The 6,644-nt window shown below is 36.9% G+C and overlaps 1 pseudogene; it reads right to left on the reverse strand.

Annotated features, from left to right (window-relative positions):
* Window positions 1–7: 7 nt before the first annotated feature.
* On the reverse strand, window positions 8–6,016 carry LOC121756127 (annotated as a pseudogene).
* Between the last annotated feature and the right edge of the window lie 628 nt (window positions 6,017–6,644).

Here is a 6,644-nt window from a genome sequence, read left to right on the forward strand (position 1 = left end):
AACGTTATAAAATGAAAATAAATGGATTTTATAAGATGGGATTCTCTGTATCAAATTTTCTACCAGTAAACATTATTTTCACACTAGTAATCAGACCTCTTATATCATACTACTACAAAAGCTCGTAGATCACTTTTCCTGCTCAAACACACAAAAGGATCTTTCAACAAGGTTATACCATGTCTTTGGCACTTGTACATGAATGGGAATAAGTGTTGGCATGCGACTAGAACCTTCTGCCACCAAGATCAGCAAGTCTAGCAAAAGGCAAAATTATCCCTACATTTCCTCGGAATCGGCTGAGTTGCCACCATCTATACGACTGCCCAATCTCACTATATCTTCAACAAGTATCTTTCCATCTGAAGAAAAGAGCATAACAAGTAACTAAGAAATAAACCAACCAGAGCTCTCAAAGGGTATTGTGGAAGGCAGCAAGATCAGCAGATTGAATGTGTGCAAAATTTATGTTTTAGGGACATCATCTGACGTGTGAACATTGAGCTTATGACAACTAACCTGCATCTTTAGAAAGACTGCTGATCAATTCTTGCACCCCCTCTCTGCCTAATGTGTTCTTCAAATATGTAGCAGCTGCTGCAACTTCCTCAGGAGTCACTTTTCCGTCATAATCTCTGCAAGGATCACCATGGCCATGGGGAACTTTATCAACACAACTTATATACCATAAATTTTTTTAGAGTATGTTATACAGTTAGATCCATACAAGACCAGACATCTCAACACTTGATTCTCGGCACCCGAATTCGGAGCCCTATATTAACATCATAGATAATGTGACACTATATGTCAACACTCTAAAACAAGATGAAAACATTCAATTGTGACGGAAGGACTTATTATTTCATAAGGCTGGACAGGAAAAAAGTAGCAACCTTTTGTCGAAAAGCCATAGTTGATACTGAAACCATGATCTAATTGAAGGAAAGCATAATAACTAACAAAATAGCTCATGGATTACCTGTCAAGTATTCGCCATTGATCACCAATTTTTGCATCAACGTCATCAATTTCTTTCTCAAGCTTTTGAAGCATATCCTCAACCTAGACAAAATTGGCAAGTTTACAAACATGCATTATTTTAGGTGCACGGATATTTAAAAATGATTCATTCACCCCAGTCCTAGCATATTCCTTATATAGTGCTGCCAGTTTTTTTCATTTTGTTACTCCCTCAGCCTAGGCATGAGGCCATCCATTACTTCTTATGGACTGCTAGGGAGAGACATACCTTATCAACAAGAGCAGATGAAACATTGTTCTGTTCAGGAACTTCAGCATCATCCTTGCTTTCATCCCGAGCAGCTTTATATGCCATCTTTGCCTGCTCTTCGCCATCTGTTCCATCTCTATCCACCATGCTATTGTATAGCTTAATCTGAGAAGATGAAGAAACCATCGATGTTTTGCATACAAGTTTAGTTGAAGTTGAAAACATGAAAGAAAAACGTTACGTTTCCAAGTGGCCTATATGGATTTTAAAATTTGAGAATTGAATATAATGAATGATTCAGAAGAATAATTGAAGTTCTATATAATGAATGCAGAATTTTAAAGCCAATTCCGGAAGTAAAATTGCACAAAATAAAGCAATTACTTGAAAAGACAGATTTATCGCCTTTCCAGGCAACAAGGCACAAATCATAAAAGGTGTCATAATGGTTAAGAGTTGGTAAAAGAATGAAGCCAGCTAAATATTTTGTTCATCGCCAAAAGTCAACCCAATTAATATTCAACTGTAGCTGAATGGGAAGTCAAAAATACCTCACTATTCACAAGCCTCAGGAACTCTTCACGCTCCCTGCTCACTGACTGCAATAATAAAATAAAGTATAAATGTGGAAGGAGTATACATTTATCCTCAAGAAACTCACACAAGAAATTTCTTAATTACCGATGCAGAAGCCAAAACAGCTAATGCGCGACTAAGTTGACAAAGCTGTTCTTGTTTATCCAGAGCTCTAGCTCTAGCTTGCTCTTGTGCTTCTCTTGCCATCGGATTGCTCATCTCTTTCAAAGCAACATCAACTTCCGCATCAGCAGATTCATTTTTCCTGACTAATTCTTCTTCCTGTTTCTCTTCCTCCTCCTATAGCCCCATAAATGAACGGGAAAAAGGGGGTACATAAGATCAAGAATTTTACAGTTTCAGGAGAAAATGTTAATAGGAGCAAAAGTAAACAAATGATCAACCTTGATAAGTTCCTCCTGCATTTCAAGGTAGTCCAGCTTCCTCCTCCTTTCTGCAAGAGAATCTTCAGATGGCAATGACGTAACACCCACAGTATCCACAACCTCATCTGGAAGTGAGGACAAAGTAGCTTGAACTGCTTCCTCTGGCCTCATCCTTCCGGTCACAGTGAAGGCTCTGCGAACAACATTAGCAGATGTATCAAAATTCTACAGCTGTGCAAGGATGTATAATGATAATTTTCAAAGCAGATAGTGAACAATCTAGGTGAGAAATTTAACCTGGAAAGAATTAAAAGTGAGGATGGAACAGAGTGATTCAGAGACAAATCTAGCCAATCTCGCAACTGAAAAGAGAGAGGTTAGTGGATGTAGGTCACACCAATATATGTCCTATCGCTGGCATATCTTTCATCAGCATACAAATTTCTAATACAGTATTCACCAATTATAGTAGTTCACTCTTGAGTTGTAGTCTGTGTTAAACATTTCCATCCAAGACATTGTCAGAGTTCATGCTCAAGCAATATAACTAATCATCTCATGCAATTCATGATATGTAAGGTTGCCACCCAGAAACCCTATAAACACTGATAACAATTAAGTGATATAATTTTTTTGTGATACAGACCTGTTGACGCATTTCCTCCACTGAAAACTCCCCAAGCATACCCCTCTCTCTACAATCTTCACGAAGCTCTGCCTCTGATAGAGATTCTACGCCCTCTGCTTGGATCATTATGTCATCTTTTTTTATGCTAAAAAGAGAACCCAAACAGACTTTAATAAGTATATATTAACATATAATACAGTTTGATTTAAATTTTTTGAAGTCGGCTAACTGAGTAAAACAACAGATAATATTTCAAAGACCAAACTATAGCATAAAAGTTGATATCACCCACTAACAGAAGAAAGAATACAAAAGGTTGGGAGTATCAGGATTTATTTCAAGAGAATGTGCGGAAATGTCAGTACTATCATAGAAAATATCATGTCAAAGACAGCAGTTGCATAGTCAACGCAAGTTACGCTCATACAACACTCAACAGTTATAATTAAGTGATAATACAATTATAGTTAAGTGATAATACAGTGGCCTAAGCTGCAAAAATTGTGCAATCTCTAATAGCAAAAAGTCTATGTATCAAACAATTAACACAGGAAGGGGAAATAGCACACCTCTGCAATCTCTTCCGAAGCATATACCGCAAATAAGCATCGGTCCCGATAGGGCTCACTCCCATATACTTGCACATATTAACTAAACGAGGCCTGTCGAAAAGAAAATTGTACCAAATAGATTAATAACATATTCAACAGAATGGCAATGAGACACAATCATAATCTTGAGAATGCAAACCTGCTGATATTATCTAGAGTGAGTTCATCATTGAACAACTTAGCAAATCCTAGAATTTCATCATTTGAGACGCGAGCACCAGTTCTAATCTGTATAGAAAACATTAAATTTCATTGAAATTGGTGACTCAGGAGACTCTCTCTTTTTACTTATGATAATGATAATGTTCACTGACCCTGTTCAGAAACCCATCAAGATCTTCAGCTGTTCTCTTAACTTCTCCACTCCTTGAAGTTTGGACTTCTTTTGCCATTTCTTTGACAGTCTCTTGGAGAAACTTGGCATATTCTATTTTGGCTTTCAACCTTCTTTTTAGTGCTTCCTGCAAGTATAACATTCAAGATGAAGATTGCTTCTAGAAATATAACCAAACAAAGACAGAACACTCAGCAAATATCTGCAAGAGAGTGCATGGAAACATACTAGTGATGATGATGATGTCACAAAATCTTACTTTCAGCAGAAACAGAGTTATAAAGTGCTCATGACATGTAAATCATCATTAACCACTGGAAAGTATCTGGATTGAAACAAACAATTAATTACATTATTAATTAAAAGATTTCATTTGATTTGACCACGAAGTGCTTCTCAGTTGATAAGCGTAAGACATTTCCATCCAAAACCAGTAGGTCGGGGGTTTGAGTCAGTGCTCCAGAATGTATATAAAAGTTGGGACAATAAGAAATACTCTTGAATACAAAAGACATCGTGTATTAGTTGCAGGTAAAGGTTGATGATATACACAATGTTTGTTCTTGCTAGTGGCTGAAACACGAATATTGAATTGAGCCCATGAGTATACATTGGGGAAGACAAAAGTCTTGCCCCCAAATATTAAAATTGAGAATTGACTAGATAAGATAGCAAGCAGAACTGAGTAATAGATCAGACAACTGCAGGATGATAAAATAACATTAAAAGTTTGATCTCTAAGGCAACAGGTGAAAGATGTAAGATATGTAGACTTAAATGTAGGATATTTCATGCTTCCTCCGTCCTATAAAAGATGTCACACGGATGACAAGGGATTTTAGGAGGTTTTGTTCTGTGTGTTAAATGGAGAGAGAATATAATTTTTATAGTAATGTGAGAGAAATTTTTTCAAAAATGGAAATGTGACATCTTTTGCGGGGGACAAACTAAAAAGGGAAGTGAGACATCTTTTTTTGAGGGGGCATTTTGGCAAACATAGAATGTAATATGAGCTCAAAAATATCACAATAAAGCTCCAAAGAAATTTTTGAAAAATCTCTACAGCAAGATAAACAGATAATTAGCTATTTCCCTGATGAGAAGAAATATTTTTTGAACAGACTTTTGTGTTGTGGAAGATAAGATGTAGCCATAAAAAAATAGGGATGAAAATACACGTAATTGAACAGCATCCCAAAGACGCCAATTGCCTTCTGGTCCATACCTTTTCTTTCATCTTATCCTGGAAGGTTGAAGGTAGCATGTTAGGGAAGAGCTTGAGGAAAACAGGCAACAAAAATTCCATGAAAGGAACGATGATGAAAACAGCTACTGGGACTAGCCTAAAAACATCAGCAGTAGTTCTTGTAAGTTGTTGCCTCTCCCTTCTGGAGAGACTTCTTCCACCAGCCAATTTCATTAATAATCTCGAACTGATCCTCACGTCAGCCCCTAGAAGTTTAAATCCTAGCCAGTAATGTTTTAGTGTTGATACAAACTCACTTCTCCAGTGTACGAGTTTTTTGGCCCAGTCTTCCCTGTTTACATGATCATAGATGACACCTTTCCTCATTAGTTTAACATAAAAGTGGAGCATATAGATAGATTAAAAAGAAAATCTGACCTGCTCATGGAAGCCACGGCCCTCAGAGCTGGACCAATACCTAAAAATGTGGCCCATAGTTTCTTTAAGATCGGCTTAACAGTAATCTGAGATTCATGCAGTTTTTTAGCTTTGGCTTTGGCTTTTGCAGTACTTAGGCCCACAACAGCCTGATCACATTCTTCAGGAGAAGCTTCTTTTTCCTTTTTGCAGTCATTTCTTCAATATCCTCATCATCATTTCTTGGGTCAGGCTGCCTTGCAGTTGCTGTTGAAGCATAACATCTAGATTGTGATATCATCCTAGCACCCATCAGGCAGTTGAAATCCAACCTTACATTCCCATATCTTAGAGCTGTAATTTCATAAGCTTTAGGACTACAGACCCCTAAGGCTACAGGATTCAGTGGTTTCTTGCACAAAGTTGAAGTCTTCTGTTTTTCTCTCAATAGATCTATGTTATGAGGATTGTGGTCTGTGATGGAGGCGTAGCTAGGAGAGCAAGATTGACCACAACCAGATGTATGGAAAGTTTGAATAGAGCGAAGGGAGAGACTCAAGTAATCTGAAAGAGTCTTTCTCCTTCTCAAAATCACTCCAGAGGCCATTATTTCCTCACTTCACCAAAATCAAAGACAGACTTCACCAACCAATAGGCAAAGCTATGGAACAAGAAAGACAAATGAATACGAACTGAATCAGAACGTGTATCATCATATTACTTATCTGAATACGATATAATATAAATAACAGGACAAGGAAAATAAGAAGTCAATTTTATGTTTGAAATCTGAGACTTGACCATGGTTATCAAGTATATTGGAACCATTTCTTGCAACCATGAAGCAGTTAAACACCAATAGTAGTAGCCAGAACTTCCAATAGAAATTACATTTGCATAACAAATCTAATCGGCCTACTTAATATATTAAATAAACCACTTCTACAATTTTAAATAATTCCAAGGTAGATCCCAAATGCAAGTAGGGACCGCGCTCTAAGAAACGTGGCGGTCAATCGGTATAGTTATGTGGGAGAGAAACATTAGTAATTTTGGTATTTTGATTCCTTAGGCAGAGGATAGCTATAAAGTAAGCTACTTCTATAGTCTTTCTATAACTTTCAACAGCATATCTGACAGTCAAAAGCAAACCTAACCAATTAGGAATGTCAAGATTTTTTTCTGTTTATTATAACCAATTCGGTTATAATTATATAGGTAATAATTATTGAACAAGATCAAAACATAATCAGGTAACAAGCACCTATCTAA

The sequence above is a fragment of the Salvia splendens genome, chromosome 11 (genome assembly GCF_004379255.2).
Source record: "Salvia splendens isolate huo1 chromosome 11, SspV2, whole genome shotgun sequence".
Taxonomy (NCBI): domain Eukaryota; kingdom Viridiplantae; phylum Streptophyta; class Magnoliopsida; order Lamiales; family Lamiaceae; genus Salvia; species Salvia splendens.